Source organism: Gopherus flavomarginatus, chromosome 4 (genome assembly GCF_025201925.1).
Source record: "Gopherus flavomarginatus isolate rGopFla2 chromosome 4, rGopFla2.mat.asm, whole genome shotgun sequence".
In the NCBI taxonomy this organism is placed as follows: Eukaryota; Metazoa; Chordata; order Testudines; family Testudinidae; genus Gopherus; species Gopherus flavomarginatus.
This window is the reverse complement of record NC_066620.1, coordinates 107,312,662-107,337,114: the sequence shown is the minus strand read 5'-3', so window position 1 is coordinate 107,337,114 and position 24,453 is coordinate 107,312,662. Positions and strand designations below refer to the sequence as shown.

Below are 24,453 nucleotides of genomic sequence, written 5' to 3'. Positions count from 1 at the left end.
GAGATCATCTAGTCCAGTCCCCTGCACTCATGGCAAGACCAAGTATTATCTAGACCATCCCTGACAGGTGTTTGTCTAACCTGCTCTTAAAAATCTCCGATGATAGAGATTCCACAACCTCCCTAGGCAATTTCTTCCAGTGCTTAACCACCCTGACAGTTAGGAAGCTTTTCCTAATGTCCAACCTAAACCTCCCTTGCTGCGATTTAAGCCTGTTGCTTCTTGTCTTATCCTGAGAGGTTAAGAAAAACAATTTTTCTCCCTCCTCCTTGTAACAACTTTTTATGTACTTGAAAACTGTTATCATGTCCCCTCTGTCTTCTCTTTTCCAGACTAAAAAAAAACCTTTTTTTTTTTTTCAAATCTTCCCTCATAGGTCATGTTTTCTAGACCTTTAATCATTTTTGTTGCTCTTCTCTGGACTGTTTCCAATTTGTCCACATCTTTCCAGAAATGTGGTGCCCAGAACTGGGACTAATCCAGGACTATTGCTAAGCAAAGACTTCTACCTAGACATAAAGAATTTAACATATAGAAATGAGGAGCAACAGGACTGTTGATTTATTATTAAATATTGGGATCCTTAACAGTGGATCCTAATTAGGGTAACTGGATTCCATTATATGTCTCAGTGCTTTTCTGAGTCTTTCCATTTTCTCACAATTCCCAGAGGTATTAAGGCTTCTGCTTTCAATCACGCCTGTGCTGATACACTGACTACTGAAGGGGATATGTTTCAGTATGTAAATTCTTCAACATCTGTAGGACCGGCTTTCAGGAGAGGCTTAATTTCCCAATTCCACTACTAATTAGGGTGTTATATGATGAGGTGTGTACTCCACACAGGTTCTGAAAGCATTCGTTGGGCCTAAGAGGCATACTGAGCTGCACCTGGAGGGTAGGTCAAGCTTCACTGAGGCAGCGGAGAGCAGAAGGGTGCTGCAGAGAGAGTGTGAAGAACTTTCCAGTCACTCTCTGGGATTAGAGAGTGTAGTCACCAGGAGGGTTAAGGAGGAAACCCAAGGTAAAAAAGAGTTGGCTCTGGGATCCTCTCCTAAGTGGAGAGGTCTGGTAGGCAGCTAGGAGAGACATGGAGCAGGCTTTGGTAGGAAGCCCTAACAAAAGGATCAGGAACTGAAACTGTAGGGAGAGAGCCCTGGGAGGCATTCCATTAGGGAACAGAGCAAGAAAAAGTGGAGAGGGGTCCAAAGTCCAAGTTGAGTCCAAGTTGGGATGAGAAGTGGGTTATGTATATATTTTATGGTTTGGGAGTTTGGTAGGAGCATGAAAGCCCTGGCCCTGAATGAAGGTTTAGCCTCGGAAGGGGAGAGCCTGAAAAATGCTGGATGGAGAGCAGTCTAAGGATCCAACAACAAGGAGTTGTGCGGAGCAGTCCATGAGCTAGAACCTGGTGTAGTGGGAAGGCCTGGGTTCCCCTACCAGCCACCAGAGAAGGTGATCTGAAGTCCCATACATAGGGATAAGGATGACTGGGAGCTCTAAGAGAAGGGTGTGAGGACCATGCAGCCCAGAGATAGGGCTGAAGACCTTTTTGGAAGAACATCAGGACTCTTGTTCTGTTGGACTTTCTATTACCTTGAAAGCAGTGAACTTAATCTGATCTGATTGGAGGGCCAGGTTATGGAAAGAGAGACCACTGACTGGTGGGAGAGACTGTCGGCAGAGGGTGGGAGAGAAGGGAGAGTGTGTTACATCTAGCTATAAGGGAGGTTGTCAGTGATGAGACACTTTTTCACATACAGTACTCTCATACACAAATGTTCAGATCCTTCATGTCCTTTGGTCCCAGATGTAAAAAGACCAATTTAAGATCACAGTAACCACCACTTGAATATGCCATGAATCAGATGTTAACATTTAACTCTCTCTAGCCTTATCTATGCTAGCATTTTTCAGGAAGTCTCCATTCACTACACTAGCACTGCCCTGGAGCTAGCAACAGTAGAAGTACTAGTGTAGGAATGGGGCATGTATTTTTACCACCATGTCATCTAGACTTGCAGTGAGCCATGGTGGCCAATACAGCAGTGAAAACAATGTCTAAACCAGGCCTGCACAACATACGGCCAGTGGGCCGCATGCTGCCTGTGGAGGCTCACTGTGTGGCCCGCGACGGGGAGTCAAAGGGGTCTGGGCTGCCCGCAGCAGCGGGGAGCCCAGAGCCCTTTAAATCCCAGCCATGGCTGGGATTCAAAAGGCTCTGAGCTGCCCGCAGCGGCGGGGAGCCCACAGCTCTTTAAATCTCAGCCACGGCCGGGATTCAAAGGGCTCTGGGCTGCCGGCTGCGGCGGGGAGCCCAGACCCCTTTAAATCCCAGCCGCGGCCGGGATTCAAAAGGCTCTGAGCTGCCTGCAGAGATTCCCGGCCGCGGCTGAGATTTAAAGGGCTCAGGGCTCCCCGGCGGCTGCAGGCAGCCCAGAGCCCTTTGAATCCTGGCCGCGGCTCCAGCGGACGGGCTGGGGCTGGGATTTAAAGGGCTCGGGCTCCCCTCAGTGGCAGGAGCTCTGGACCCTTTAAATCCCTGCCCCAGCCCTGCAAAGCTCTGGTTTCCCCCAGCCGCCAGAGCCCCGGGCCCTTTAATTTGCCCCTGACAGCTCCCAGACACCTCTTTAGCTGATTGATTTAAAATCAAGTATCACCTCCCCACCCCCAACCTTCCTTTTTGGCCCACAGCTGTTTCGGTGGGGCAGCGCTGGGGAAGGAGGGTTTGTTTCTGCAGGGTTGGGCGGTGCTGAAGCGGGGTGTTTCCGTGGGCCGGGAGGTCCTGGTGGGGGGGGTGTTTCCATGGGGCTGGGGGGTTTCAGCCCTCAGCTGTTTTCTTTAGAGTAATGTGGCCCTCACCGCTTTACAAGTTGTGCAGGCCTGGTCTAAACCAACATTCTCACAAATGTTGCCACGAGTGGAACTGCAACAGTGGGAGACTTCCTGAAAAATGGTAATGGAGACCCAGCCCGTCACTGAACTTATAGGTCACGGAAGCAGGGGACATATGTTAAAACTACTTTATTGAACTTGTAGAATTAGTTCCTGTAAGTTTAAATAATAGTTCAAGAGTTGAATTACAATTTGTGGAGTGAGTTTATTTTTCTTCTAAGCAAAAAGAAATAAAATACAATTTCTAATTTTAGGGACATCCTTTCTGGGGAGTATTTGGTGTGACAGAAAAATTCTAATTTCCCAAGACTGCATATATCCCTGACCATCAAGAATATTATACATTTACCAAAGTCCTTTGGCTATTTTCTTCCCTTCCTTCTTGTTTCTTCTATTAGATAAATTAACCACGCAGAACTATGATAACAGAATGAGATGTATGGCTCATGAGTAACTGCTGAACAGATACTGCCACTGGGTGAAGAGTCAGTATAATTATCTGTTTCTCAGATAGAGAGAGTTCAAAATGGGGAGTTTGTCCCATCGCCCTGACTTGAAGACTAGTTATAGAGACATAATCAGACCCTTTCTCATCTTGAGTGCTGGTTGGAATTGTTACTTAGATACTGTTAGTAATGTTAACATTCTGCCTGGCTTTTGAACTGGTAAGGAGAGGCTCCTTGCACCTTTGTTCAAACAGGAAGCCAAAATGTAGCACTAAGTCTACAATACTCATCATGCTAGTTTGGTTACGTAAAAATATTAGTCCTTGCTATTTCATCTTTCATAGTAATATAGCTCTTCTCTTGAATGATGCAAACAAACCTGAAGCTCGGTTAGATAAAAGGTTGGCTCTTTTCTGTGCAAGGTTCTCTTAAGTACTGGGGAATGCGGAAGGAATAGTGAAATCTGAGTCACCTTGTATTAGAATAACAAGGCCCCTGGCTCAAGAGCTCTGTAGGGAGGCAGAAGGGGAAAGAAATACCTTCACAGAATGAAGGAGCTCTGAGAAATAAGAATACAAGCAATAGACAGTTATTTTCCATTCCTCTGTTGAGCTAGAATCTTGAAATTTGGTTCACTCATTCATTATCCAAATGTCAAATACAGCACAATCTCAACTATGACCATTCCTTCAGTGGTCACTGAAAGATTAAAAGTCATTCTTATGGGATTCACCTATTTATATACCCCTTTTCAGGTATAATCTTGAACTTTATTTAATTCACAGGGTACTTTTCCAGCATTGGAGAGAGAAAGAACCCAGGATTTATGTAATTCATAATGGAAAAAGACACTCCAGAAGAGGAAAAGCTTGCAAAAAGAATTTTAAAAAATCCTAAATTTGAACTTTGACCTTTCAATAAGAGGTCACCAAAAGATCATCAGTCTTTCTTATTAGATTTCAACCAATCATGTGCCCTTTTTAGCTCCCAACTTGACATTCAATACATTCAGTATGGGCCAATGTGTCATGAAAGAACTGGCATTTGACATTTCTATCCCCAGTCACCAAAAGGTCACTCTAATTTACAACATTCCCTCTGCAAGGTGGTCATGTTTGGTTTGAGGTCTCCAATTTGGAGAAATTAAGGTCATCTAAGGAAAACAGCTGTAGAGCATTTAAGAGACTTAAGCTAAGAAAATTGTCAGCAGTGAGCAAGTACGTGATGTTGATTGTTAAATCCACTAAAAAAATGGACTTCTATCAACTAATTAATAACATGCACAGGAAACTATCCATTGTGTAACATTTTTATATTGGCTTTCTAAAATGTTATGCTGCTACCAAACTTTCAATCTGCTGCAGTTGGTTGCTATGGAAATATGTAACCACACTGTAGAACTTACCAAGTGGAAAGCTGAAGATTGTTCCCTAACCAATTGTTACAATTGGGGATGCTGGCATGCAGTAAGGTGTGGAACCAGCTTTGGTGTTTTGGTACCTAGCAATTAAGGCTTTTGGCACTGGAGAGAAAATGTTGTATCCTTCCCTCCCCTTCTTGAGCAAGGACAAAGATCAAGTTAAATTTGAAGGTTTTGTGGGGAATTCCTTGTTCTCCACCCTAACAATCTTTGATAGCTGCTGACTGCTCTACTACACCCTCTGATAGGGTATATACCTCACACAGGCTCCAAAAGAGTTAATGTATGCCTGAGTTGCCAATTAGGGTACAAGGTTGCACCTGGAGAGTGGGACAGGCTTAATTAGACATGAACCCCAGATGGGTTGTGACTATAAATGCAGGAAGCCTAGCGCAGAAAAGGCTGTAGGGAGGAGAAGAAGAAATTCTGTATTCACTCTGCAGGGCTAAAGTGAGCTTTATTCTCCTTCTTTCCCCAGGGGAAGAGCAAATGCTGAGATCCTCACCTGGCAGAACGCTAGGAGCAAGACAGAGAGGCCAGTAGGTGGCACAGGCTCTGATGGTGCATACACCCTGAAAGAAGGACAAGAAGCAGACTTCCAGACAGTGAGCCCTCAGAGGCATTTGCATGGGGAATAAGGCAAGAGAAACAAGACAAGGACCCAAGTCAAGCCCAAGCAGGGTGGAAGTGGGTTTAAGTTTATATTTGTTGGTTTGGGATGTTGTTGGATTCCAGGGGAGGGCCCTGGGTAGCCTTGAAAGTAGGGTGAACTTAGAAAAGCTGTAGAGGAGAAGTCCTGAGGAAGGCTATGATAGGAAAGAGTCCAGGAAGGCAGCACCAAGCAGTTGAATGGAGCAGGCCTTGGCAGCTGGTCACGGATTCCCTGGACTAGAGCCCAGTGGAGTGAGAGGGTGTGGGTTCCCTTAGTGGCATGAGGCTTAGGAAGGAAATAAGAATGGCTGAGAGGAGGGGGTTGAGGATCTTTTGTAAGGACATAGCCTTTTATTTTATTGGATTTTGTACCCCAAGAGGGGTGGGTCTAAATTGTTGCCAGTCTGGAGGGCTGAGTTATGGGAATAGAGAACATCGCTGGGGCACTAGAGAAGCGAGAGCCTGCTATGCCACGTTCAGCTACGAGGAGGCACTTTAGTGGTGAGTTCTCTCTCCACCCACTTTCATCTCCAATATCTGCTACTATATAACAAAAGTTAGCTTGATGTTTCTATTCAAATAGTCAACAGTGAAATACTTAATCATGTTAGCAATAATGTAAATGTCAGTTTCAGAATTTTCACTCCTTTAAGAGAAATGGGAGATGCAATTCAAGCTTATTTCAATGCTATTGTTTCAGGTTCTCTGCAAATTCCAGCAGAGATTATTTTTAGGGAAAATAACCTTCAAAATATGAACCCATTCAATAAAGGGCTGAAGAATTATTATTTAATAATCAGATTCTAGATCACAATTATGTTCAGGTCTTTTGTGAGGATCTGCTGGTCTGGAACCTGGATCTGCAAACTCCTGGGCAGTTGCTGTATCCACACTCCCACCCCTGTTGAAACAGAAAACAGCAGCCTATGATCCCTACAGGTTCAAACAACATGGGATGTCCTACCCATAGAGGTTCTGACTGGTAGAGCCTACTGTGTTTCCTGATTTCCCAAGGTCTTAAATAGTGTGCCTGGGCCAAACACCTGCAGCCTGTCTGTGCAATTAGGCAGATACCTGGCTTGCTGCTGCAAACAGACCTTGCTCTGCACTCCTGATGCCTTGCCTTGCTCCTGGTATCTGGCCTGGTCCTGGTCCCTGATCCTTGCCCCCTAGCTCTGCTCCTGATGCCTTGCATTCCCTCAGTTCCTGGCCCCCAGCTCCACTCTTGACTTTTTGACGTGCCTCCGTTCCTACTTCAGCTGGTTCCCTTGGCTCTGACCTACTACAGCTCATCAACCTTGACTATGACTTGATGCTGTGGCATAACACTGGGATTGACTGCTGCTTCTGGCCATGACCCTGTAAACTGAACTCAGACCACATTCTCATGTCTGCTCCAACCAGCCCCTGGCCTTGATCTGCTGCTCCTCCTTCCCCTCAGTAGCTGGGGTCCTGACAGCTTCCAATTTTTTTTTACTTTTAATCAATAAACACTGATTAAATATCCCTATACAAAAAAAATGGTGTTTATCCAATGAACACCAGAAATGGTTACTTGTCCAAAGTCTTGTCTACATGGAGCAGTAATGAAGACTATGTTTTTAAGCTAACAAACGTGTGAGACAGCAGGACCAATTTAACTTAAATTTATTCTATTATATTTTTTTGTATACACACATTCAGGACCTGAAAACTACATTGAGTTGGGAGTTGCTTGCTGTACCAAAATATCTCCTAGGAACCAATAAGGAGTTTTAGGCCAAGGTTTTCAAAACTGTCTAAGAGATTTTTGGAAGCTCAATTCCCATTAAAACGAGAGAGAGAAGTATCAAACCCCCTATGCACCTTTGGAAAGTGCTGTGCTTAAGGCACGGTAACTGGTGAAGCAGGACTCAAATTGAAGAACGTGGTGGTATGTTCAAGCTCTGCCCAAACAAGATACCAGCACTACTGATGGTGCAGATGTTCAAAATCTAATATGCTAGCTCTGCTGGTCCCTTTACAGTGGGAGGGAGCAAGCTCAGATATGACTTTGGGCTGCATTAGGATGGAGGCAACTTAGAACAGGTACCAGAATCATGTTACAGTGTCAGAATCTAAGCATTTATTAACAAAAAAGTATGCTTCTAGCCCTTGCGGCAGTTAACAAAAGTATGAAAAAGTGAATTAAGTATAACTAATGTCTGCCTGAGTCTGCAGCGCTTTACATATAGACAAGCCCACAGAGTTTTCTCTCTCCACTTGAAATTCCTGGATATAATCAAGCAATAAAATAAAATTGGAAACAAAATATTTACCTGATTTTGGGGGTGGGGGTTATATATGTCGTTAAATTTAGTAGCTGAACGCCAGGGCTACCTGTACTGATTTCAAAGCAGACTAACCTTCCTCCTGTCTTAACAAGCAGCAAGTAAGAAAAGTTATCAGAAAAATAGCAGCATCCTTGAGATAGCTTTCAAGAGGTGTTTCCTGGACTACTTTTTTTTGGTACATTTATCTACCCTTGTGAAGTTGAAAAGCACTTTTTTTTTTTTTTTTTGCACTGGCAAAATAGAACCAAAATAGTCTTTGCTATTTTAGTGACTTGACTAAACTGTATTTTGTACTACACTGTCATATGCTGGAGTATGAGTGTAAGATTGCTGTCCATTTAAAACTCTTGTGAAAATTAGAGGTGAATCAAATGAGGCTATTCCAAGTGAGAACATCTTAATATAAATAAAATTGATGTGGGACCACTGGGGAATTACCTGACAATGTGTGCTTTAATAAATATAGCCCTGATCCCATAAACATTTCATGCACAGGAGTGCCTCTAGTGAAGTCACGGATACTACTGATATCTGTAAAGCTAAACATGGGGGACATGGATCAGCATTCACATCGCACTTCCCCTCAGTACCCAGCCCAAGCTGGGGAAGCTAATGATCCAACCAGCGGACCAAATTCGGTGATGAATTCAGGTCACGTGCCACCTGAGGCATGTTGTGCATACACTAAGAAGAAGCCGCAAACATGTGCATAAGTGTTTGCTGGATTGGGAGCCTATATCTACCACTGTAAATATACGACAGTAACTGACTTTTTTTTTTTAATGGGGGGGTTGGATTCTACCTCTATTACTTTACACTTTGGTGGTGTAAAGATGTCATAAAAGGCTAGGAGTGGATTCCCCCCATGCAGCGGCAGTATAAGACTGACATAAGCAACCTTACATTGCTTCCTCTCTCATAGGCTGTGGTGTAGACAGGTAGGTTGGAATGCGTGTCCTTGTGACACTCAATGCTTGGGGGATTCAGGACTACAGAGAAGATTACTGAATTCAAAGAGAGCTAAAGATTGTCTTTAGTTCAGAAGAATGAATCTGTGCCCTATTGGTGGGTTAGAGTGTATTTTTGAAAAATAAGGTGCATATGAAACATCTCCTCACTAAAAATGTTAGTTTATAAATAGATAATACAGAGAGGACATATTAACCTTCCATCACTAATTTTAAAATACTCAAACTCAGTATTATTTAAAACTACACAGTTATTATGTGGGCTCTATGGACACTCTACCTGGTCAGACTCTGAGGCTCAATTAGATCAGGGTTCTAAATTTCGTTAAGGTCCAGATTTCTTGGCCAAGATATAGTCAAGGTCCAGACTCCAGAGAAAATAATTTTAAAAAAAGTCAATAAAAGATGTTGGGGTCCATTCAAGAGCATCTGGCAATCTAGATTTAGCCCACAGTCTGCCTGTTGACTACCCCAGGATTAGATTACCTGCTGTCCTCAAAAACCTGTTTGGAAAAACTACATACCCTTCCCTCTCATTTTTTCTGTCAGTTGTGGCCCTAAGTTTATTTTATATAAGTCTAGAAGAACTAGTCTAGAAGAACTAGTTCTGGTTTAAAAGCTAGAGCAAGACCTTGAGACCATTCAGAAACTACTAATATGGCAACTGACTTATTAAGTGGAGTTTCATGACAAAAGCGTGCTCTGGGATCTACAGGTTTTCAAGTGGCATTCTAGCAGCCTAAATCAAGATGCAGGACAACTGAATGCAGCCATTTACAACAGTGCAAGGTAGGTGTCAAATGCTGCCATTCTGACTTGATAGCATTGCACACTCACTTTACAAATGGTACAAGTGACTACAAAAGCATTGGAGTAACTGAAAATCAGATTCAAAGTGTTATTAACTTTGCAACTAAAGATTTGGGACTTGGAGTTTGGCTTCGCGTATGCTGATTCAGCTGCACTGCTGCACTTCGTTAGTGAAAACACTACTACACCCATGGGAGAGCTTCTCCCATCAGGACAATTAATCTGCCTCTGTGAGTAGTGGTGGCTACGTCAATGGGAGAAGCTCTCCCATTGACACAGCGCTGACTACACCAGGGGCTAGGTCAGTATAATTACGTCAATCAAGGGTGTGGATTTTTCACACCTCAAGTGACATAGTTATACACATATAAGTCTGTAGTGTAGACTTGGTTACTTGTGAGACTACTTCTCTCCATGAGACAAAGTTTCACAGCAGAGGCTCTTCAGCTGGGGCTCCCTCCCTGCAAATGGAGAGGAGCCTTCAACTGTGGAATTTGCTCCTCCCTCATTTGGTCAGAGCCTGGATGTCAGCTTTTTGGTTATGCTGTGAAGCACATTGTTTTCTCTGTGCCTCTCTGCCCCCCGGGGTGTTTGACGTGAGGTGGGCTAAATGGTTTTGGGTTTACTAATGTGGATGTGCGTGCATCAAGGTGAGATGCACAGTCTTGTATATTGTGCTATGTATTTTTTAATTTAAGTAATTGGTACCCAAAGCATAGGATGGGTATCTATAGAGTCTTTTATAAATCTAAATAAAATATTCATCCTGTGAAACATAAGTTTATATTAACCCTCCACACTAAAAATAGTAATAATTTACACTTATAGTGTCTTTCACCAAATGATTTCAAAGTACTCTACAAAAGTTATTTGCATTATTTGCCCCCTTTGCAAATGGAGAAATTGAGATACACAGGTGATATACATACGGAATGCAGGAAGCAGTAGTATTTTGACTAGAAATTAGGTCTCCTGGCTGCATCTTCCCAGAAAAGTTAAATTTTTGTTTGCTGTCTTTGTAACAGAGCTTAAGTTCTAACTGAACAGTTTAAAAAAACCCAGAATATCATGAGGCAAATTCTCCCCTAAGATACATGCACAGAGCTCCCTTAGAAGTCAATGAGAGCCAAAGACATTCAGGATCAAAACTGACTCCACTATCTGAAGTGAGATGTTTGTCTCTATACAGTATTTTTATAGAAGGATAATTCCACATTCCTTAAATTGTAGTATGACTGTGTTAGTCAATGGGAATGTTTTGAGTGGTGGTTGCAATAGTTGGCCCACAGAAGAGGTTTTTTTTTAAGGAAAACATAAAGCTCTCATGTCAAAACATGAAATTTCATACTGCGTAGATGCTACAGAATATGTCAAAACACAGTTAGCTACTTCACATCCACAGACTCTCTTACAACACAATTACCATGGCAAAATATAAACTAGCAAGAACTAGGTACAGATGAACAAAAAAAATTCTGTAGCCTTTTTGTTCATAAAGTCAATAGAAGTTGTATTGGGCCAAAACACCATCACCTCATCCTCAGGCTTTTGTAAAAAGCAAAGAAGAAAGACAAGTGGGAGAACCTGGCTTGTGGTTGGATTTGCATTCCACTGAGGGCAGAGGTTGAGACTTGTGGATAAAAACATTTGGAAAAGAAGAAAAAAAATCTTTTGGAGGCAGATATATGTGCAGTAATTTGCTTTCCTGTTACTCAGTGGAGTTTCCCGTGCCTCAGAAGGCACTTGTGATTACACAGAAAGTGGTTCTACTGCCTGGAAAAGGAAGGAGGCTGTATATGTCTGTAGCTGCACAGCACTCAATGGTGCTCCAGGACCCTGGTAAGGGCATATCACATATAACATGAAGATATCTCACATTTTGTCCCCCATACCTCTTAACTGCCCCCAAATTTTGAAGCACATCATTTGTTTTAGCCTTAATGTTACCTATGTTCCACACTAGTGGTTCTCAACCAGAGGTAAGTGTACCTCTAGGGGTACACACAGATCTTCCAGGGGGTACATCAACTCATCTAGATATTTGCTTAGTTTTACAACAGGCTACACAAAAAGCACTAGCCAAGTCAGTACAAACTAAAATTTCATGCAGACAATGACTTGTTTATACTGCTCTATATACTATACACTGAAATATAAGTACACTATTTACACTCCAATTGATTTATTTTATAATTATATGGTAAAAATGAGAAAGCAAGCCATTTTTCAGTACTAGTGTGCTATGACACTTGTATTTTTTGTCTGAGTTTGTAAGCAAGTAGCTTTTTAAGTGAGGTATAACTTGGGGGTACACAAGTCAAATCACACTCCTGAAAGGGGTACAGTAGCCTGGAAAGGTTGAGAGCCACCATTCTACACAAATGTATAGTGGCCCCTACTTTTTAATGCTGAAAAATATTTACATCAGAAATATTAAATCATTAACTGAAGTTACAGAAAATTATTTACATGGAAGGAGGGAATCCCCCAGTATTCTAAATTTCCTCCATGAATAATTTTTGTCTCTGTCATACACTGCATTCCCCATTTAGACCTTTGTAGGTTTTGAGGAATGTCACTTTGTCCAATCCTTTGTATTTCTTTATTCTAATAGTGGGAATATGTTGTTCTTCCCCTCTGCATCCCCTGCTCCTCACTCTGAAACTTGATCTGATTGTGCAGCTCTTTACTCATTTCAAGACTGACAACAAGGAAATGCCTGTACATGTAAAAATCAAAATCACCACGCCTTACACACACCTTGTAATCCCTTCCCACCTCTCACTTCATTCAACAAGGGAGAATCTACTTTCCCAGAATACTTTGCAGGAGAAGAAAACACGTTTTGTACATCATTGTCCTCAGTCCAGTTCAATACACAATACTTTACAAATGGCGGCAGCAGCAGCTTCCTCTTTAGCCCAAGAAGGTGGCAATAGAGAAGGGTGTGAGAGGGATAAAGTCTCAGAGAAAGCAGTAACAAACAGAACTATCATGTGTATCTCCTTTAAATCTGTGAGGCTAACAGGTGCTGACACTAGACATCTTTCCCCTCCCGCACTCAATGTAAGGGCTGGTCTACACTACGCGTTTATACCGGTTTTAGCAGCGTTAAACCAATTTAACGCAGCACCCGTCCACACAACGAGGCCCTTTATATCGATATAAAGGGCTCTTTACACCGGTTTCTGTACTCCTCCTCAACGAGAGGAGTAGCGCTGAAATCAGTATTACCATATCGGATTAGGGTTAGTGTGGCCGCAAATCGACGGTATTGGCCTCCGGGCGGTATCCCACAGCGCACCACTGTGACCGCTCTGGAAAGTGATCTGAACTCAGATGCACTGGCCAGGTAGACAGGAAAAGCCCCGCAAACTTTTGAATTCCATTTCCTGTTTGCCCAGCGTGGAGCTCTGATCAGCACGGGTGGCGATGCAGTCCTAAATCCAAAAAGAGCTCGAGCATGGACCGTACGGGAGATACTGGATCTGATCGCTGTATGGGGAGACAAATCTGTTCTATCACAGCTCCGTTACAGAAGACGAAATGCCAAAGCATTTGAAAAATATCTCCAGGCTATGATACAGAGTCCACAGCACAGTGCTGTGTGACAAGCGTAACGGAAAGCCAAAGAATCAAATGGACGCTCATGGAGGAAGGGAGGGGGGACTGAGGACTCCAGCAATCCCACAGTCCCCACAGTCTCCAAAAAGCAGTTGCATTCTTGGCTGAGCTCCCAATGCCTGTAGGGTCAAACACATTGTCCGGGGTGGTTCAGGGTATATCTCGTCCATTTACTCTCCCTCCCCCCTCCGTGAAAGAAAAGGGAAAAAAATCGTTTCTTGACTTTTTTCAATGTCACCGTATGTCTACTGCATGCTGCTGGTAGATGCGGTGCTGGGGCACTGAACAGCAGCACCCTCCCCCCTCCCTTCCCCGGTGGCAGATGGTACAGTGCAGTAGGACTGGTAGCCGTCATTCTCATCATCCCATGAGTGCTCCTGGCTGGCCTCAGGTGAAGTCAGCCGAGGGTGCCTGGGTAAAAATAGGAATGACTCCCGGTTATTCCCAGCAGATGGTACAGAACGGCTGGTAGCCATTCTCATCATAGCAACTGGGGGCTGAACTCCATCAGCTCCCCCCCTCATTTCATGTCTAAAGAAAAGATTCTGTACTGCTTGGACTATCATAGCAGCGGGATGCTGGGCTTCTCTCCTCCCCACCGTTTAATGTCCTGCCTGGACTATCACAGCAGCTGGAAGCTGCCTCTCCCTCATTTTACCTCACTAAAAAGTCAGTGTTTCTTATTCCTGCATTCTGTATTACTTCATCACACAAATGGGGGGACCCTGCAACGGTAGCCCAGAAGGGTTTGGGGAGGAGGGAAGCAACAGGTGGGGTTGTTGCAGGGGCACCCCCTAGAATGGCATGCAGCTCATCATTTCTGTGGGATCTGACACGGAGCGGCTATGCTCTCTGGTTCTCTGGTTCTCTAGTACACTTGCCCCATATTCTAGGCAGGACTGACTCTATTTTTAGATACAACATAAAGGAGGGAATGACCGGGGGGGTCATTCCCATTTTTGTCTTTGAGCCCCCAGCCGACCTTAGCGAAGGTCAGCCAGGAGCACCCAAGACAGCAGCAGTCAGTACAGAACGACTGATAACCGTCATCTCATCGCCAATTTACAATGGCACAGCAGACGGTACAAAACAACTGGTAACCATCTCTGCTACCTTGCAAAGGCAAATGAATGCTGCTGTGTAGCGCTGCAGTACCGCCTCTGTCAGCGGCATCCAGTACACATACGGTGACAGTGACAAGGCAAAATGGGCTCCATGGTTACCATGCTATGGCATCTGCCAGGGCAATCCAGGGAAAAAGGGCGCGAAATGATTGTCTGCCGTTGCTTTCACAGAGGAAGGACTGAGTGACGACATTTACCCAGAATCACCCGCGACACTATTTTTGCACCATCACGCATTGAGATCTCAACCCAGAATTCCAATGGGCGGGGGAGACTGCGGGAACTATGGGATAGCTACGAGATAGCTACCCACAGTGCAATGCTCCAGAAATCGACGCTAGCCTCGGTACATGGACACACACCACAGAATTATTGTGCTTTGTGTGGCCGCGTGCACTCGACTTTATACAATCTGTTTTACAAAACCAGTTTATGTAAAATCAGAATAATCCTGTAGTGTAGACATACCCTAAGTTACTAACTACATATCAATAAATATGCTGTCACCCATATGCATCTCACAGCTTATGCCTACAGTGCAATAAAACACGTGTGGCTGGATGTGTCGACTGATGGGCTCAAGCTGCAGAGCTATAAAATTGCAATGTGGATGCTCAAACTGGAACCCTGGTGGGGTCCGAGCCTGGGCTCCAGCCCAAGTCCAAATGTACACAGTGCAATTTTTTAGCCCCACAGCCCAAGACCCACGAGCCTGAGTCAACTGACAGGGGCCAGCCCCGAGTGTTTTATTGCAGTGTAGACAAACCCTAAAGCCTATATGTCTACACTGCAATGTAAACATGGGGTTTGAGCTCAAGGGTAACCTCTCTTTCATCCACGCACAAATAATGCCAACCCAGGGCTTAGACCCAGGGTATAGGGTTGCCAACTGTCCAGGATTGTCCTGGAGTCTCTGAGAATTAAAGATTAATCTTTAATTAAAGAATTCATCCAACTGAAGTTGGCATCCATACCAGGGTCCCAGAAGTCCACAGAGGATTGCGCGGGGGGGGGGGGGGGAAGCTGGGACACTTCAAGCCTTATTGTTTTGTACTGTAGATGCAACCCTATTGGACTCACCAAAAGTATCCCACAATTCCACAGCTTGTCATTCTTTGTCCTTGGGACAGTCAAGTGTTCCCACACTGCACCATGAACAAAGGGCTAGAGCAGCCCCATTTTGGGAGGATGCTAGGAAGTCTGGGATGGGGGAGGAAGCCTGTACATATTACTGGGGCCCAGAGGTCCGGAAGGGGACCCGGGGCCAGGCTTCTCCAGCCCTGCTTAGCTGGTCCGCCCTTGCTGCGGGGACCCGAACAATTTTTTTCACCGTGGCCCAAACCCGCTCTTGGCGGCCCTGGACAGGGGTGGTTGAAATCAGGCCCCCCCAGTGCAGTGCTGATGCTGGTGCTGCTGGTTGGGACCAACCGTTCAACAAGTCCTAACCTGGGGTTACAAATGAATGTAGACACTCAAGCCCTAGGTTAACAAACCCAGGGTCTGCTAACTCCAGTTCTACTAACCCTGGCCTGACTGCAGCCTAGTCTAGACATAAGACTCCCAATGCCTATGCGGGTCCCATTCTTGCCGCCTGGCTATTTAGCCTGTAAGCGCCTAGGGACAGGGAGTGTGTCCTGGGTACCCGCTAACAACACTGGGGAGCAGGGCCGGTGCAACCATTTAGGCAGACTAGGCGGTTGCCTAGGGTGCCGAGATTTGAGGGCGCCAAAAAGCGCCCTCAAATTTTTTTTTTAAATGGTTGAGCAGCCATTGCTCCTGGGACAGAGAGGGAGTCTGAGCTGCCGCAGTCATGCCTGCACGACCGTCCGCAGGCACCACTTATCACTGTTTGGAATGTTCAGTATCCACCTTAGAAATGCTAACAAGCTTATTCAGCGAAGTTTTGATGTACTTGATACATGCTATTAGATCGTCAATTAGGCATCAACGAGATAATTTAAGAGTAAATGTCTTTTTGTTTGAAGTACCACTGAACACTAATCTGTCCATTGCCCCCTCCCTCCTGTGTTACTGCTTGAAGCAGAATCCTGGGTAACAGTAATGGGGATGCTGGATAAACCTTTTAAAATATTTCCTCTTTATAATGCCACATTTTTAATACAATTTTAAAATTAGATCCCATAATTTCAAGGCATCGATTTCCCCGTTTAGACAATTAAATTGCAATTGTCGGCATGAACATCATTTTAAAGCTGGGTTTTGAAAATCTAATTTAACTTCAAAAATTAATGACCAAAAGATGGGCACGTGAAGTAAGGTAAAAGTAATTAACTGAGGGTCTAGCATTCACTCCCAACACCGCAAAAGAGCTGAGGGATTTCCAAAGAACTCCGACACCACTACAGTGTATTATTCAAACGTGAAAACATAGTTACTACAGATAATAAATAATAAGTTACCTGGGTTGGAAATAGATCTTTGTGGAAGGGAAAGCAGGAAACTTGTCTTTTTGATTACAGAATTATTTTGCTTCTGGATCCATTAAAATCATAACCGATTTTTTGGGGGAGGGGATGTGGGGAAGAAACTCTTTTCTCTACTAGGTTTGTTTATAGGCAGCTGAAAAGAAAAGTTAACTGGCTTTGCACAGAACTGAAACCTAAAGGTCTCTCTTCCTTCCTTCTCTACTCTGACCCCTCTGGGCTATTCCAAGTTAATTGTCATCTAATTGCCCAGCAAAGAAAGAGATAGTGGCAGCAATTAGGCATAGCCCCCACCAGTTCAGGAGTCATTAACACAGTACAAAGATATGCTGCATGCTTTCCGTGCACCCAGGCCTAATGAGGGACTGGGGGCAAGAGGAGCAGGGCTGAGCCCCTAGGGAGTGAGCCACAGAGAGCCAGTGCCCAGGAGGCTGAGAGGGCAAGGGGCTGCAGGGGCGTCCCCACTGCTATTTAAAATGCAGATCCCGCAGCAGTACCTCTCCATGGGACAGAGCCGGTTCCTCACAGAAGCTTCTGTCCAACAGCTCTTCCTTCTGCAGCTGCTCTTTGTGCTCCAGCTCCATCCATGGCAGCTGAACCCCCTATCCTGACTGAAGCCAACCCCTCATCCCCTGCCCTGCCTCCAGTCAGCCCCACATCCCTTGCCCTGCCCACAGCCAGCCTCACACCCCCTGCCCTGTCTCTAGCCAGCCCCACACCCCTGTATCCAGCCAGCCCCTCACTCCCTGCCCGCAGCCAGCCCCGCACCCCCTTCCCTGCCTTAACCAGCCCCGCATTCCCTGCCCTGCCCGCAGCCAGCCCCTGCTGCACCCCCTGCCCTGCCCACAGCCAGCCCCACACCTCCTGCCCTGCCCACAGCCAGCCCCACACCTCCTGTCTCCAGCCACCCCACACCCGCTGCCCACAGCCAGCCCCTCACTCCCTGCCCTGCATGCAGCCAGCCCCTACTGCACTCCTTGCCCTGTCCATAGCCAGCCCCACACCACCTGTCTCCATCCAGCCCCTGCTGCAGCCCCTGCCCTTCCTGCAGCCAGCCCCACACCCCCTGCCCTGCACGCAGCCATTCCCGCACCCCCTGTCTCCAGCCAACCCCACACCCCATCTCCAACCAGCTTTGGATCCCCTGCCCTGCCCAGAGCCAGCCAGCCCCACACCCTGTCAGGTCATTCAATTATTTTCATTAAATATGTAGGCTAAATAATGAAATTAATAAATTTTCAAGCCAAATATGTATTAATTCTAATGAACAATGCCACATTATGCAGTATTCATTTTTGAAAGTTTATAATAAGCAATGCTGGGGGGGGAGGGGTGGGGGCAGAGGGCGCAAGGTGGAAGTTTCGCCTAGGGAGCAAAATATCCTTGCACGGGCCCTGCTGGGGAGCAGGGGCGAGGAAATCTCTCTCCCCTCGCGCGTCTCACACTCTGTCCCCAGCCCAGGCAGCCCCTCCAGGGGAGCGTGAGGGCAGCGCCCCCGCCCGGCTCACCTGGCGCTGGTCCGCGAACAGCCGCCTCACTCAGCCCCCAGGCTCCCCAGCAGCGGCTGCCACTCACCCGCAACTCTCGCTCATCTCCCGGCTCCGCAGGGGCCGGCCGCCCGCTCCAAGCGCTGGGGTTGAGCCGCCTCCCCGCCGCCGATGCCTCCTCTGCCCAGGGCAGGCGCGCGATGCAGATCCGGGGGGAGGCTGCGCTGCGGCGGGGAGCTCAGCCGCGGGCCGGCGGGCGCCGGGACAGCTGCTGCCTCTGCGGCGGGCGGGGGACTTGCCCAGGCACGGTGAGCGGGCGCTCCTGCGTTGTATGGCCGCTCGGCCGGCCGGCCCTGCCCCCGCCTCCCGCTCTGCCCGGGCGGAGCAGCTCCCGCTCTGCGCGCAGGAGAAGCCGCAGGACTGGTTTGGGGGCGAGGTGGGTGGCGAAGCAGCCGGGGGAGGTGAATCGGTTCTGCCTCCTCGCGGTGTAACTGCGGAGTCACTTCCTGGCGGAGCCGGAGTGAGTGCGGGCGGGCGGACGCTTGCCAGCCCCAGGAGAGGGATGCGACCGGAGCACAGCGCTACAAAGCCCAGTAGCGCTTCTCCGGACTAACACATGCTTAGCATTGGGCCAGTGAGCAGCCCCGCTGAAGTCCTGGTGCACAGCTGGGTAGGCGCTGGTAGGATCGGGGCCTCAGACTGTTGACACAACGGTGGTTAATGCTGGTCTACTGCACTAGCTGGCCCCAACCCTAATTCTTCAGTGCCTCTTGTTTCAACTCCAAAATTACCCATGTGGTTTCACCAACTCCAAGCCTTCAAAATCGTGAGATTAGCTTTGATTGTGAAAGAATCATGCGATTTCAGAAATAACTACTGGATTATTTTCCATTTGCCTTTGGACGTTATTGGTTTTTCCAGCTTTTCTCTGCAGACTAGAAACTGACTTTATTAGGCAAGGACAACTGAGACTCAGCTCCAGCAGTTGGGAACTTTAAGAAAACCTCCAAAATCACTAGACATGATAAAATTGCAAGAATTGGTGATGCAGCCTATATTAACCACAAATGTGGTGTTCCCTCACTCTTATTGCAGAAAATTATTTAAATTCAAAATCATGAACACGAGATTGTAGAAGGGGTTCTTTGCACTGAAGGAAGGAATCACACACCATTTTAAGTATCAGAGGGGTAGCCCTGTTAGTCTGGATCTGTAAAAAGCAACAAAGAGTCCTGTGGTACACATTTTAAACATTTTAAGTTTCCTGAATGATTCCTTTTTTGTGTCCCTTATTTTGGATCTTTGTGACACATTATGGCCAATGGCCCACCTTTGGGCCTTGGTTGGTTAAGAGTTGTTATTACAATATTAACCTTAATCTATATAAAAGCTTCAAATTCTGTATACATAAATAGGGCTTCAGGCAGTTATAGGTATTTTAAGCACTGTGTTCACAGAAGAAGAATCATAGAAGCTTAGGGTTGGAAGAAACCTCAGCAGATCATCTAGTCCAACCCCCTGCTCAAAGTAGGACCAACACCAGCTAGGGTGTTGTCTACCGCAGCTTGAAACAGAGCTACATTATACCATGATTAAAATGGTGGCACCTAGTCTACTAATGCTCCCACACATTTAAACAGGTTCTTTGTGGTTCTCAGTAACCTGTTGCACTCTGTACCCTCCAACACTACCATACTAAAATGAAATGTTTCTCAAATGCAAATAATTTTACTTCCCAATATGGGATCCAATAATGCTTCCCACTGAGCAAAATTTTGCCATCAGTTAATTTTTAATGGTAAATTTTGTCTGAATAGGGATTTCAGGGTCAAATTAAGTCCCATTGCAGCAATTTCTTTACATTTCTCTCTCACTCTCTCTCTCATACAATTTCAGCCCCATGCTTACATCTACATTTTCTGTTAATTAAGGTGAGAGTAACCACCATCCCACAATATCAAAAAAATAAACATTTTAACCACTTAAACCTTGAGATATTTTAATTTATGGTTGCCAATGGCATATTATTATATAGTAGGCAGCTGTAAAAAGCAACGATTATTTTCAAACTATTTTCATATGCAAAATATTCTGAATTATTTTAAACTCAGATGATCAATTTAATCTTTGTCTCAGGAAGATCTTTAGTGGTTCAATCCTGCAGTCTTCTGGGTAAGCAAAGCTCCCACTGAGGTTTAAGTTATTTACTCTAGTTTCAAAACAAGACTGCAAGAAACTCATTTGTAGTATTTCTCAAATTCTTATTTCTAAAATCCATCTTTTCATGTGAGACTTAGCTATTTCTATTAATCTTATGCCACTGTGTCTTTTTATGTGTTCAAGATGAAGGAACTAGGAAAATTTTAAAACTACTTAAAACTCCATTTTTAATTTCTCATAGCCTTGCTATTTATACAGCTTACCAAAATATTTATATATAATGTTTATTTCCTTAACAGTCCTTACCTGCTGTAATTGAAACTTCTGTGAAGTCACAATTATGATGAATTTTCATATCACGGTAATTCTCCTGGCAACTGACTAATCTAAAGTCAGAATGTAAGGATCAAACAGAGAAAGAGTTGGAGAGAAGTTTGTTGTGAAAGGAAAGGAAGTAATAGCACTGGGAATATCTAAATTACTGTCAAGTTCTTCTTCCATTAAATTTCTTTTGTCAAATATGCCACGGAATTAAAGTCTCTTTTTGAAACATTGCCAGGAAAAGTCATTAGTTCCTGTTACTGCTGGTCCATAGATATTTTGCTGAATTCCTGCTGTGCAGGCTAATCCTAATTTTGTAGATAAAATGGATTTTTCCCTTGATCTTTGAAAGTCATGCAACTCTGCTTTAACGTTGTCTATTACCCCGCCCCAGTATCTGATTCCATTCACCATACAGTATTGCAATCAAGTGCTGGACCATGTGTCAAAGGGAATCCACTGAAAATGCTCAAAGTGGCCCCAAACATTTTAACTTAAGTGCTGAGGTTAAAGTAAGGAGAATGTGGAAATGGCAGAGGAGTGCAGCTTCCTGTGCTAAAATAAGAGGGGAGGTTCCCCTCCTCAACCTGTTTTGGGTAAACAGGGCTCTTCCCACAGCTCACCCTCTTCCTTAGCTGGGGCAGAAAGAGCTGCCTGACATTGTTAAATCTACTTTAACCACTGTTAAAATGCATGTTCTTCCCTAACTTCATGGGAAGAGGGAAGCATTGATGAAGTAATGGCAAAATTCTGGCACAGACAAAATTCAGTCCCTGGCTAATGACAGAGCCGCTCGGGGGAGGGCAAGTGGGGCAATTTGCCCCAGCCCCGCAGGGGCCCCATGAGCCCTGGCCCAGCGGCGGTCTGGGTGTTTGGCGGCATTTCAGCGGCAGGGGGCCCTTCAGTGCTGCCAAAGACACGGAGTGATTGAAGGGGCACCTGCTGCCGAAATCCCCCATGAGCCCTGGCACAGCAGTGGTCCAGGTCTTTGGCAGCATTTTGGCAGAGGGGGGCCCTTCATTGCTGCCGAAGACGCGGAGCGACTGAAGGGCCCCTCGCTGCCGAAATGTCGCCGAAGACCCGGACCACCGCCAGATGAATACAAGCACCAGAGCTCCCCCACTTTGCCCCAGGCCCCCTGAATCCTCTGGGTGGCCCTACCTAATGAATGGATGGAAGGTCAATCAACCAGGAAATAATCTTAAAGCCAAGGAACCATAGTCCAAACTTGTAGTGGGTGATGGTGGCACTGGCGTTTGGGGGGAATTGTTGGGTTTTGGGTTTTTTCCCCCATGGGTAAGCAGTACTATCAATTTGAACAATAGATGTAAACATTTGTATGTATATGTTCTATTAACCATTTATAATTCTCTTCTTTTCTTTTATTAATAAATCTTTAGGTAGGTTACTAAGGATTGGCTCACAGTGTGATATTTGGGTAAAATCTGAGATTCATATTGACCTGAGGGTATGCATCTGATCCTTTGGGATTAGAATGAATCTCACATATGGTGACATGGGTTTTCAAAAATTAGATTGAGTTGTCTGGATGGGAGCTAAGGGTTGGAACACCTAAAGAGGACTGTGTTGGGCTTCCAGTTAACCAGTGTGGTGCTGCAGAAGCTCTTTTGTTACTGGATTGGTGAATCTAATTATAGAATAAACCATCAATTTGGGGGAGATTGCAAGAAATATGGCAGACAGTCTGCTCTGAGTATGGTATTCTCAGTGTTTCCCATCCCAGGCATGTGGTCACAGTATTATCTTTGTTTTTGGCCTGATGTGACATCTACAGGAATACTGTATCCAGTTCTGGTGTCCACCATTCAATAAGGATGTTGACTAATTGGAGAGGATAACAAGAAGAGCAATGAGAATGATTAAAGAATTGTAAAACATGCCTTATGGAGATGGACTCAAGGAGCTAATTGTATTTATCAAAGAGAAGGTGAAGGGGTGACTTGATCACTGCCATTAAGTACCTACCTGGGGAACTAAAATTTTATAATGAAGGTCTTTTCATTCAAAAAGGCAAAGTCATAACAAGATCCAGTGGCAGGAAGAAGAAGCTAGACAAATTCATACAGAAGATCAGACTAAATGATCAAAGTGGTCCCTTCTTGGGCTTATCTCTGAATCTAATGTTGTAAATTCTGTACCTCAAGTAATAAGTGGTGTAAGTTTGTGCTGCAGCACTGAAGGTTCAGGGTTCAAAATTAGCTGAGAATGCATGATTTATTTGTTGGTGAGGGGAACAGAATTTTTTATACCTTTTTTCTGTTAAAAAAATACCCTAAGTAATTACATTTTAAAATAACCCTAATATTAAAAGAACATTATTTAGATTGGAAAGTCAAGTACTTGAAAGTTGGGAAATCCCAGATTTATAGTTTCATGTCCAATCTTAATTCTGCCTTCTCATGTGTATGCATGTCATAAACAGATAGTTAAGGGTTAATGTCTCTTTTACCTGTAAAGGGTTAAGAAGCTCAGTGAACCTGGCTGATACCTGACCAGAGGACCAATAGGGGGACAAGATACTTTCAGATCTTGGTGGAGGGAAGTCTTTGTTTGTGCTTTTTGTTTTGTTCGTTGTTCGCTCTTGGGGCTAAGAGGGACTAGAGGTACACCCAGGCTTTCTCAATCTTTCTGAATCAGTCTTTCATGTTTCAAAATAGTAAGTAAGAGCCAGGCAAGGCGGATTAGTCTTATGTTTGTTTTCTTAACTTGTAAATGTGTCTTTTTGCTGGAAGGATTTTTACCTCTGTTTGCTGTAACTTTGAATCTAAGGCTGGGGGGCGGGGGAGTCTCTCTAGTCTATATAAATCTGAGTACCCTGTAAAGGATTTTCCATCTTGATTTTACAGAGATCATTTTTACCTTTTCTTTAATTAAAAGCTTTCTTTTTAAGAACCTGATTGATTTTTCCTTGTTTTAGAATCCAAGGGATTGAGTCTAAACTCACCAGGGATTGGTGGGGGGAAAAGGAGGGGGATGGTTAATTCCTCTTTGTTTTAAGATCCAAGGAGTTTGGATCTGTGTAAGCCTCTCAAGGCAACCCAGAGAGGGGAGAAAAGGAGGGGGATGGTTAATTTCTCCTTGTTTTAAGACCCAAGGGGTTTGGGTCTTGGGTTCCCCAGGGAAGGTTTTGGGGGAACAGAAAAAATCCTTGACAATGCATTATGGTAAGTGTTTAATAACTTGATCACATACCATTTTTTTTCACGACCCTACCTGTAGATAGGTGGACTAGAGAGCAGAATTAATGTTACAGGGCAACTGTACACATAATTTCCTTTCAAGTATGTGACTTTGCTCTCTAAATGTTATTAACTTTTTATTGGTAATTTCTATTTATTTTATATATTGCTGTGTATATATATATATATATATATATATATATATATATATAAATAAATGTAAGGTAGAAATGCATTACTTAACTTTTCAAGGAAGTGTCATATGAGTGTCATGTATGGGCTTTTCAAACAATTAAGCTTCATCACTGTGGACAAGACATTCTGACCAATTTTACAAGTAGGGATACTGTGTCACAGAGTGATTCCTGGCTGAACCACCGTCAGCTCTGTTGCAATGCAACTTAGTAATATAGTTAAAACATGGCTTACTGTCATTTTTATAGCCAACACTAAGCTATGTTATAACACAGTAAGGGGGTCACCACTGAGGTATGTGTCCTCTAAATCAGTGTTTCTCAACAACTGCCAGTGTAGGAAGAATATTTTCTTCCTATGGACTAATTCATTCCAAACTGAGAAATCGTTTGGGAC

General features: G+C 44.7%; 1 protein-coding gene across 1 annotated transcript in view; it reads right to left on the bottom strand.

The window, feature by feature from the left end:
- PLAGL1 (PLAG1 like zinc finger 1) overlaps positions 1-18,322 on the bottom strand; it is an 81,243-nt gene extending 62,921 nt beyond the window's left edge. The window contains exon 1 of the mRNA XM_050949571.1: positions 18,270-18,322. The gene's annotated coding sequence lies outside the window, so the exon portion shown is untranslated. The remainder of the gene's footprint in view (positions 1-18,269) is intronic.
- Positions 18,323-24,453: the final 6,131 nt, after the last annotated feature.